Source organism: Antedon mediterranea, chromosome 4 (assembly GCF_964355755.1).
Source record: "Antedon mediterranea chromosome 4, ecAntMedi1.1, whole genome shotgun sequence".
Taxonomy (NCBI): domain Eukaryota; kingdom Metazoa; phylum Echinodermata; class Crinoidea; order Comatulida; family Antedonidae; genus Antedon; species Antedon mediterranea.
Window position 1 is genome coordinate 5,827,972 of NC_092673.1, and position 12,746 is coordinate 5,840,717.

Consider the following 12,746-nt stretch of genomic DNA (forward strand, 5'->3'; position numbering starts at 1 on the left):
AAAACGAATTTGAACAAAAAAGAAAAATAAAGGTGTCAGTTAGTTGAGTTTGAATTAAAATTGTTTCAACTGAAGTGTATAAGATATAGTAAACCTATATGTCATGACATTGGAGAACGGGCGATTATTCCAGTTTCATGTGCACTGTGTCGTTATTTGACATTTAGAGTTCATGGAAATGAAAGCAATTTATCACGTAGGCTATGAAGAACAAAATCAACTGTAAAAACATACTTGCACAAAAATGTGTGGGTGACTGATGATTTGATTAGAAATTGATTTTGAGCCTCTCAGCCAAAATTTGAAAATTGAGATTTTTTTAGATAATCAGTCAACACAAAAATCTGTACAGAATGAACTAAAACGAGGATAAAGACGATTTTGTACAATAGCAAATTTTTAAGATTACCTAATTAATAAATGAGAAAGTACAGTACCGTAATACAAACTACCAGCACTTCAGTTTCTTTATGAAAATTCAAATTATAACACTGATTTTGAGGAGGCCTAAGATAAATTTATATTACTGTCCATTTAACATGTTTGCGTGAAAAAGTTATTACTATTCAATTAACACTTCAAAAAAGAAGGTTTGTGTAATTTTATGGCTGAGAAGTTTTTTTCAGGAATAATTGTCACACTAAAAGCTTTATTGATGTTTAGGCTTTAAATTATTGAAGGTATATATATTCAAACAAAGAAACCATACAGGCAGCCAGGGGCGGTCACAGGACCATTTTAATGGGGTTGCCCAAGAATCCAGGGCTGTCGGTACCGAGCATTTGCGGCACAAGCACCCATGGTGAACCTCTAGATCACTGCCGGAGATTACACTCTATATCGGGCTACAGTAGAAAACAGCAATACCGATTGTATAACGCATATTTTTTCCGCCGGTTATAGGATAAAAACAATTTAGATAAAAATTATTTTGAAATAAATTCTAAAGAAGTCAGTAAAACCACAATTTTCATTAAACTACACTCCAGAAAAGAAAATATCGAAATTTGCAGAAAGAAGCAATTTTAACACTGTTATTTCAAAGTTAGGAACGTCCGTAATTATTACGGAATTTTGGCCCAATTTTACGGACATGGGAAATGAAGATATACCTTCTCATAATGCACAAGCAATCCAAACAGTCAGAAATTCATTCTGAGCATGTTCAGAAACATAATTATCTACATATATATCTGTGCACGGTATTGTTGACTGCAGGCTAATTGTACGCTGCAGTCTGTCAATTTATATATATGTCTCAGAATGTAGTGGAAATGAACATTCATTGACAACTACATTTACTTACAAACAAACGGCTACCGACACCTTTGTTGTTTACCGCCGTGTAGCAAACTTGGCAAAAGATCAAAACAGATCACGGCGGAGTAGCGAACGTGCTTGCTGAATTTCTATTTATAGTACAGGTGAATTTACAGGTAGTATCTTCTAATAAAACTAAAGAGGCTTATCTTCAAACTTGTTTTTAATTATACTTTGCGACGTGCCCGATGCTAATTTATTCATTTTTTGTATGTACGTACGTACTTTCAATTTAACAACTTTCGGGTGTCAATGTAATTGGAGAAATTATTCTTTTATTTTTAACAAGTTCTTTTTTGTATGTTTGTGTTTTTAAAAAACAAGTCTGGTCCACACGAACCCCACTGGCCTCGTATTTTCAAATAACAATAGTGCTAAAGGGGAGGAGTTTCTTTTAACATGAATATCGAACGTTCAAACGGTGTAGTACCTTGCAGACGGGTTTCAGAACAATAGAAGACGCATCTAGATGCGTCTCTGTGGTCTGGAATAATTATTTCGATCGTGCCTTATTTACCCATTTATCAAGGCAATCCAAATCTCTTTGTAGGGTTGAGTTTTTGTTGGTGTTGTATTTTCCAGGACTATTTTAAAGACCCATTCCCTACGATTTTAGATCTAATTTAAGGTCACAAACTACATTAATAATGACTTATTTTTAATAAAAAAATATATGGAAAATGATCTTACGTCATGACTGCATTGTCTATTTGACACCCTATAAATAAATGCATGATTTTTTTTTTATAAAAGGGAAATCCCGGAAAAAAATGTAGCTGTTATCTATATATAAATTTACGTAAGGGCAAAATTCGGTAAATCGCGCCTTACTTTTAGAATGTTTACTCGATGGTATATAAAGTTGGTTCGTACTTTCGGTACTGATTTTAACCACCTGATGTAACCCTGTTTACTAATTAAATTAAGTTAGATAATTAGTTATTGACGATTAAAACAAATTTAGGTTCCACAATTTGCCCCAAATAGGGGTGTTTTCCGATCGTGGTATACACTGTCTCCATCTTGAAAAATACCCGCCACAAAAATGCGAGGAGGCTTCGCATATTTTATTTATTTTTATTTTAAATAAAATTTAATGACTTTTTTTTATAAATATAAACAATTTGCCATAAAAAAAATCCATTATATATGTCTTATCAATGAAACTTATTCAATAAACACTAAGTTTGAATAGCTTTAATATTATATAAAATAGGCCTCCAAATGAATCGAACTGTAATTTTAATTACAAATTTATACATTTTGAAATCGGTGTCTGTAAATAAAAGAAAGAAGGTAACACAGCTTAAATTATTTGAAAACGAATTTGAACAAAAAAGAAAAATAAAGGTGTCAGTTAGTTGAGTTTGAATTAAAATTGTTTCAACTGAAGTGTATAAGATATAGTAAACCTATATGTCATGACATTGGAGAACGGGCGATTATTCCAGTTTCATGTGCACTGTGTCGTTATTTGACATTTAGAGTTCATGGAAATGAAAGCAATTTATCACGTAGGCTATGAAGAACAAAATCAACTGTAAAAACATACTTGCACAAAAATGTGTGGGTGACTGATGATTTGATTAGAAATTGATTTTGAGCCTCTCAGCCAAAATTTGAAAATTGAGATTTTTTTAGATAATCAGTCAACACAAAAATCTGTACAGAATGAACTAAAACGAGGATAAAGACGATTTTGTACAATAGCAAATTTTTAAGATTACCTAATTAATAAATGAGAAAGTACAGTACCGTAATACAAACTACCAGCACTTCAGTTTCTTTATGAAAATTCAAATTATAACACTGATTTTGAGGAGGCCTAAGATAAATTTATATTACTGTCCATTTAACATGTTTGCGTGAAAAAGTTATTACTATTCAATTAACACTTCAAAAAAGAAGGTTTGTGTAATTTTATGGCTGAGAAGTTTTTTTCAGGAATAATTGTCACACTAAAAGCTTTATTGATGTTTAGGCTTTAAATTATTGAAGGTATATATATTCAAACAAAGAAACCATACAGGCAGCCAGGGGCGGTCACAGGACCATTTTAATGGGGTTGCCCAAGAATCCAGGGCTGTCGGTACCGAGCATTTGCGGCACAAGCACCCATGGTGAACCTCTAGATCACTGCCGGAGATTACACTCTATATCGGGCTACAGTAGAAAACAGCAATACCGATTGTATAACGCATATTTTTTCCGCCGGTTATAGGATAAAAACAATTTAGATAAAAATTATTTTGAAATAAATTCTAAAGAAGTCAGTAAAACCACAATTTTCATTAAACTACACTCCAGAAAAGAAAATATCGAAATTTGCAGAAAGAAGCAATTTTAACACTGTTATTTCAAAGTTAGGAACGTCCGTAATTATTACGGAATTTTGGCCCAATTTTACGGACATGGGAAATGAAGATATACCTTCTCATAATGCACAAGCAATCCAAACAGTCAGAAATTCATTCTGAGCATGTTCAGAAACATAATTATCTACATATATATCTGTGCACGGTATTGTTGACTGCAGGCTAATTGTACGCTGCAGTCTGTCAATTTATATATATGTCTCAGAATGTAGTGGAAATGAACATTCATTGACAACTACATTTACTTACAAACAAACGGCTACCGACACCTTTGTTGTTTACCGCCGTGTAGCAAACTTGGCAAAAGATCAAAACAGATCACGGCGGAGTAGCGAACGTGCTTGCTGAATTTCTATTTATAGTACAGGTGAACTTACAGGTAGTATCTTCTAATAAAACTAAAGAGGCTTATCTTCAAACTTGTTTTTAATTATACTTTGCGACGTGCCCGATGCTAATTTATTCATTTTTTGTATGTACGTACGTACTTTCAATTTAACAACTTTCGGGTGTCAATGTAATTGGAGAAATTATTCTTTTATTTTTAACAAGTTCTTTTTTGTATGTTTGTGTTTTTAAAAAACAAGTCTGGTCCACACGAACCCCACTGGCCTCGTATTTTCAAATAACAATAGTGCTAAAGGGGAGGAGTTTCTTTTAACATGAATATCGAACGTTCAAACGGTGTAGTACCTTGCAGACGGGTTTCAGAACAATAGAAGACGCATCTAGATGCGTCTCTGTGGTCTGGAATAATTATTTCGATCGTGCCTTATTTACCCATTTATCAAGGCAATCCAAATCTCTTTGTAGGGTTGAGTTTTTGTTGGTGTTGTATTTTCCAGGACTATTTTAAAGACCCATTCCCTACGATTTTAGATCTAATTTAAGGTCACAAACTACATTAATGTAAAAATTAATACTATATGGTCCTATTGAGATAACTTTTTTCGTCTTTAAATGGTTAAAAATGTGAAAAATAAGGTGATTCTAATAATTGCGCATGAATTGATATTTTTGTTTTTATTTATGTAATTCACACACTTTTCGATCGATCGCGATGCCAAAACAAATAGAAGACTCCTAACTTTACCAGCAAAAATACTGGGTTCCCCCAATTTGTATCAACGGAGTCTGTCAAAAACAGAAAAATAATTAATGCAGCAACTATACAACTAGGCCTATAGCTCACGTACGATGTTCGTACGTTACCGATGTTTACCAGCTAGGCCTACAAAACGTCAGAAATTTTAGGGAATGGTTCTTTAAGAGGGTTGCCCAAAGAGTCCAGGGATGTAGACAATGCCCTGTGGCAAATCGAATTGTTAAACCCCTAATTGGCTGCAAATGGTACTCTCGCACATAAAATTCATGATAAATGGAATCTCTAGTTCGCCGGAAATATCACTCTATAGTGTGCTAGCAAACCGAGGATTGTAGTCAATATTATTCTAAAGTCAAAAAGTAAAACCACAATTTCCAAAATTCATTTTCATTTATCCACTATAAACTGTAAAATAGTGTTGCTTAAATCACACTCCAAAATAAAATTTGATTTATTTATTTATTTTGTTTTCTTTCAGTAGGGTAGCCCTCTCTCAGTAATAAAATAAAAACTGCTCTTCCGAGGGGCCGCTACGACACATTTAGACATAATTTTAAAACAACTTTAACTAAACTTACACTAAAACTTCAAAGCATGTTCTCATTGTCAGTGATTCTAACAATACTAATGACACTTCTTTTAATAGTAAATTTTCTTTTGATTTGATTGCACCAGAAGTAGTTTTTGATCATATAAACGCTTTTCAAAACAACAAAGCTTCTGGTATTGATAATCTTGATTTAAAGTTACTTAAACTTGCCTCTCCTATTATCTGCCACTCACTTACTCACATTATAAATTCATCATTAACCGCAGCGACATTTCCATCAGCCTGGAAAGATGGGGACAGATCTAATTTCTGTCCTACCTATATTATCAAAAATCATTGAACGATTTTGTTTACGATCAACTTTATGAATATCTAACATATAACAATATTATGACTCAATGCCAATCAGGATTTAGAAATGTTCACTCTACTAATACTGCACTTATTGATGTTTCTGAATACGTGCTTAATAATCTTAACAATGGCAAAGTCACTGCTGCCATTTTTCTTGATTTAAAAAAGGCTTTCGACACAGTTGACCATAAACTTCTATTAATATAAACTTGAACAATATGGGATCAGAGGTACTACACTGAACTGGTTCTCAACATACCTTTCTGGAAGGTCACAGATTGTTAAAATTTACTCAAAATTATCTGAACCTAAAGATGTTACTATTGGTGTGCCTCAAGGATCCATCCTTGGGCCACTTCTAATTATTATTTATGTAAATTCCTTACCAGAAATTATAACTCCTAATTCAAAATGTGCAATGTTTGCTGATGACACTAATGTCCTTTGTTCTGCCTCTGATCCCATCGAATTACAATCTATTATTGATAAAAATGTTGCTAATATATCAAAATGGTTTAAAACAAACAAACTAACAATTAACGTTAAGAAGAACAAATTCATGCTATTTAGTTCCAAACATAATTTTCCAAACTTTTGTAATATTTCTTGTTTAATTAATGATAACATTGTAGATAGGGTCGATAGTTTTAAGTATTTAAGAATCACGTTTGATACATTTTTTACGTGGGGAAAACAGATTGAGAATTTTTGCTCAAAGATTTCCCAACGTATTGGTGTTATACGTAGATTAAGAAGTTTCATTCCAAATTTTTCTCTTAAGCTCTATCTAGTCTTAGCAAATATTTTATCATTTTTTGATTATTGTAGTCCCGTTTGGTCCAACTGTTCATCAGCGCACCTTTTCCAAATATTGTTAAATAGACTTGCCAGAATTATCTTATATGCTGATATTAGAACACCTGTTAATGATCTCATGACATCACTTAATTGGAAACATATAAATCAATGATGGGACCATAATATTCTTATAACGACCTTTAAATGTTTAACAGGTACTATTCCCGATTACCTAATTGATTTTTATGATTTTATTGATAATTATCATAATTTAAATACAAGAAGCAAATCGAAAAACACTTTAGTCTTACCAAAATGGCATAATGATTCTGGTAAAAGAACATTTCAAACTCTGGAATAATCTTTCACCAGATATTCGCAGCTCTATAAATTCATTAACTTTGCAATTGTTTAATAATTTGATCTAACTGGTTTTTTTTTCTTGCTTCTTGTGATATTGTAGTCTTTAAAAACGTTTTCATAATTTTCTATTTTTATTGTTTATATTTGTAATTTGTAAGTGTTAACTGGACTTCAAGGAAGAACAATGTACAAATATTGAATGAATATCCAGAATAAAGAAAGATTTCTATTTATCTATTGTTAATTATAACTTTTTTATACCATTTTTAACTACAACCATCCTAAACCACCCACAAAAATTCACTTAAATGAATCTTAACAAGTGGTTTAAAACGGTTATAATTTTTGATTGAAAATTGATTGATTGATTGAAATTCATATTGGATTTTTAGTACATTCAAAAAAGTGACGGCAAAGTTAGGCTTACCAATGATTATTCAAGTTCAACACTGTAACTAATCCCTCACTATTCAATTAAAATTATATTATACTAATAAATGCATGTTTTTTTTTTATAAAAGGGCAAAAACAGGTAGCTGTTATGAAACATCTGCCAAAATGTTTATCGCCTAAACAAATTGTGTATCATCATTTCACTGACTTATTTTTAATAAAAAAATATATGGAAAATGATCTTACGTCATGACTGCATTGTCTATTTGACACCCTATAAATAAATGCATGATTTTTTTTTATAAAAGGGAAATCCCGGAAAAAAATGTAGCTGTTATCTATATATAAATTTACGTAAGGGCAAAATTCGGTAAATCGCGCCTTACTTTTAGAATGTTTACTCGATGGTATATAAAGTTGGTTCGTACTTTCGGTACTGATTTTAACCACCTGATGTAACCCTGTTTACTAATTAAATTAAGTTAGATAATTAGTTATTGACGATTAAAACAAATTTAGGTTCCACAATTTGCCCCAAATAGGGGTGTTTTCCGATCGTGGTATACACTGTCTCCATCTTGAAAAATACCCGCCACAAAAATGCGAGGAGGCTTCGCATTTTCCTATCTCCTCCTACGACAATTGTTTTTAATAGCTGAAAACCGGTTGAACAGCTAGAGTACAGCATCATAATGTTGAAGACAGGCCGATTTTTGAAAAAAAATACTATTTTGTTAGATTTAATATACGATTATACAAATGTATTGATTTGCGATGAATGGAACATCCCAATCTCTCAGTCTGCCAGAGTTTGGTTTAACACAAGTAGGTAAATTTATGAGCCCTTGGTTTAACACATGCGGTAGGTAAATATATGGTACCTTTGAAAATAAACTTGCAATACTTTGACAATACTGTAAATACCTATTAACTATTGTTGGTCCTCATTTGAATCGAACATTTCTTACTGTTAGATGTAATATAAAAATATATACAAATAAACTTTATTACTGAGATTGTGGATAGGCTCTACTGTTAGATATATAAACACATTATTATATACAAATAAACTTTATACTGACAGTTCTTTCTCAACGTTTGTATTAATTAATAATTACCAAAAATATATACGTCATAGTGGTGTATCGTGACATCTACTTTAATATTTCAATCGATTATGACAGTGACAGTTTTAACAAAGTATTAAATCACAAATGTTTTACTGTATTTAGAGGTATATTATTTATAGCCCTATAAAACATGAACAAAATATTTCGTTACTGAGTGGATAAAGAATATATTTAAAAAATTTTCCTCTTTACCTATCCGCTTTCCCATCCCTCAACCTTAATGTTACATACAAAACACAAATTGGGTTTCTTTTAAATGAGTCCAAATCAAAAATTTGGACTCATTTTGTGATTAGTTTCTCCTTCGGAAGTAATTCCCAGGGTGCTAATTTTAGTTGACTACATAAATCATCGTGTCTATTTATTCGTTTTTGTAAACGACAATGTATTATATAGTCCTGCGGTACGTACATTTGAAATCGCCAGTTTTGTTACGCTGAAATTACTGTGTATTCGAGAACCATCTGTGGGTACAACCTAGTAGAGGAAAAATCTGCCAAAATGTTTAATTGCCTTAAACAAACGTGTATAGTGTATATGATCATTTCACTGATTTATTTAATAAAAAAATATATGGAAAACGATCATACATCATTATTACGTCGTCTAATTGACACCCTTTATATATATATATATAAAAGGGGAATCCCGGTCATCAAAAAACACGTAGCACGAAATCTACAAGTAATTCGATCCCATAGCCCTCCTGCAGGGAGTTTAATTCAAACAATAAAATGTACATAACGTTTTTATTGAATCTAAATTGAATTAATATTTAGGGTATGTTCAGACCTACGGAGTTATGCTTTTGTATCACAGCCAAGGTCATATTTTAATGAGCGTCGTAAGAGCAAAGTGTTCAGATTCATTGCAACGAAGTAGCGTTACAAACGGATATGATGTCACTCGCTGGCGATTAACCAAACTCTAACGCACGCATAGACCTACCTTTGTTGTTATTAAAAGTAGTAGTGGTTGGTTGGGAGTTACAGGCCTAGACCGAACACTTGTTTGTTGTCAGGCATACCAACCAGCCGATCGTTTTGGGGTTTGGGTTTATAATATCAATATATATTATAAATATCATTTATGGCAGAAAAAAATTTTCAAATCCCGTACTTGCACCGGCTCCAGATTTATTTACTCGGTTTTTCGACGACCCCTTCAATTTTGTTTGAATTTTAAATCCTTCTTTATGAGGATGGCCCGTCTGCTAACGTGTCCGCCATGTCGTTGAACACAGACAGACATCTTGTTGCCGGTGCTTTTACGCCAGTTTTTCACTTCCAACCGATCTCTGAACTCAGGGCTTCCCCACAATGAAATAAGGTATTTTACTTCGGTTTCTCGCCAATGCGCACGCTTTGATGACATTTTAAATTAATTAATATAATAATAATAATACTGTATAGTGTAACAACAAAAGGTACGATTTTTTCGCACGTTCACCGATCACAACAAATGGATCAGCTTGGCTATACGATGAGGAGCACATGTCACGATGTGATGTGGCGAATATTGTAATTTGATTGGCTAGATATCTAACCTAGGTCATATTCATCGATGCGTGACTTTCGTATTGTAAGCGACGTCCACTAAACTCATACCTTGAGGTTTCGTAGCGTACGAAATATCAGTGTCGTACGAGGTGGCTTCCACTAATCTTTTCCTGGTTCAGACCTAAGGATTTGTACGCCGCGTACAATACGAAAGCATAACTCCGTAGGTCTGAACAGGCCCTTACTTGATCAAATATATGTAATCAGGGAAGATAATTAGGTGAAGTATAAAAATGATACGTTGTTGGTACTTTACCTGGGCTTAATTGAATTGTGATATATACTATACTAAAATGAATTTTTCTCTTAAATGTTCTCTTACGTAAATAAAAGACACAAATGTACGTTTTCTCTATCAAAATATATTACATTTGAATGAATGTTAACAAATAAATATGCAAATATTACAATCAATGGTCAATTTTATTGGCACACATTTCTCCGAGACCTGTAAAATAAAAAAAAACCAATTTAAGTATAAAAGTATTCACATGGCAAAAACAACCTCTAGTTTTGTGCCATCAAATCGGTAAGTAAGTAAGCCAATGGGAACGAGTAGGCCAAAAAATGGGAACGAGTAAGCCAAATAATTAGGTACAAGTTTGCATGGGTACAGGTTGGTTTGGGTATGGGTTAGCCAAAGTGGGTACGAGTTGACTCGGAACTTGGGTATGGGTTGACATAAAGTTTATAAAATCCATATAAATAATAATATTTAATATAATTATTAAAAACCAAATGTTACTGTTTTAATCAATGTGAATCAAATGTAGGCCTTGGCTAGGCCTACCTTTTATTTGATTCAAATGACAGGAATCTATTTAAATGATATAAAAAAATAATGTTTTATATTCGTGTAATGGTACAAATAATGGCATTTGGTGAATGATGAAAGGTTATATATAACCTTTCATCATTCACCTCATGCCATTATTTGTATACTATTATATTGTTGAAAATGGATTGCGTGGTATGAAAATTTATTGACAGTAAGCGTCTGGTTATTAGGTATCCATGCAGTGATGAAGCAGAGGATTATTTTCGTAGCGTTCTATTTAAAATTAATTTGTTTACAAAGAAATATTTTGGTTGTGAAGGTCGTTAATTTTGTTGGCACCAGCAATACTTATTACCAATTTCAACAATGATAAAATGCCCTGCAACTCTCTAACTATACGTTATGACCGCACCCCCCTCCTTTATAGAGGTTCAATGTTTTAATTATGTGACATATTTGTGTGTATGTTTGTATACTCTTATTTTCCCTCTTATTTTTAATATTTGTAAATGATCTATCCAGAGCATGCGATTTGTCTTGGTGTTTATATAAATGAACATTTAAAGTGGATCAGTCACCAAAATTATGTATAAAAAGAAATAGCAAGAGTGATTGGTATCATAAGTAAATTAAGACAAATATTCCCATAAAAAATGTTATACAATACACTAATTCAACCACATCTTTTGTATTGTAATTTAATTTGGGCAGCAGATTATAAACAATTAACAAATTAAACAAATTAATTAAACGTGCCTCCCGATTTATTACTTTTTCTCATTATTGCGCACCTTCTGAACCAATCTTTAAGCAACTCAATATTCTCAATATATACGATTTTAATGAATTACAAACTGTATCTTTTATTTTCAAATTCCACAATAACAATTTACCAGTGACCATGTCAAAATTATTTAGCTGACAAAATCCCATAAACTGTATCAATTACAAATACCCTTGTTTAAATTAAAAACTTCAGAATTCTTCATTACTGTCGCTGGACCACGATTGTGGAATGGACTTACTGTAATGACAACCTTAAGATACCAAAATCTTTGCTTGTTTTTATTTTTTATTGATTTAATGTCTTAATTACTTTATCTGTTTACTTGTTAATTATATTATTTTAGTTTGATACATGAATTTATTCTTCTAGTATAGATCCTCAAAATGATATTAAAATAAAAATAACTGTTGGCGGAAAATAAAAAAAAAGCAAACAACAATACGATCGTAGCCAAAACACAGGCGACTAAAAATAGGATAACATTTTTTGCTTCAATGTGAAGGTTTTTCCCGAACACAGTGTGTATCGGCCTTCTTTCGTACCTCTAATGACTGAGATACATATCTCCCTGATCTCATGATGCGCGCACCACAAGCAACTAGTCAGTCAGAAATTCATTCTGCACATGCTCAGAAACCTATTTACAAAAAAATATGTCGACCGCACAATGTGACAGTGGTTAAATATTACGGTGCATTCTGCCAATTTACAAATATTCTCTTCCAGACTGGACTATGACGATATTGTATACAACAACATTTCGTATGAAATTAATTGGGTGTTGCCTGGGTCCGCCCCTGATTTTTATCCTAAAAATCATACATATTTAGGGGCTAATTTGTTTTTATCCACATCTAATGCAGCATCATTGACATGAATGTGGCTGGTCCAAATAGTGTACCTTGAGGTACTCCTTCCAAGAGTTGTAAACATGATAGGGTATTTTGGTAACACTTTGGCTTCGATTGGACAGGAAACTACAAATCCAAGGGATAATAGATGGTCTAGCATCCATATTTATCACCTTGGGGATTACAATGTTATGATCTACACGGTATTACAACTCTAGAGATACTTTAATGATTCTCTGCATGCAGATAAAAAGGCTGTTCAGCAATTTCATGAGATAGAAAACCCTTTACAATTACCAAATTGATTATCATCAACTATTTAACAATATAACACCTAACATTTCTAGGCCCTCCAGCCTTTTTACTATTAATTGTTTTAACTA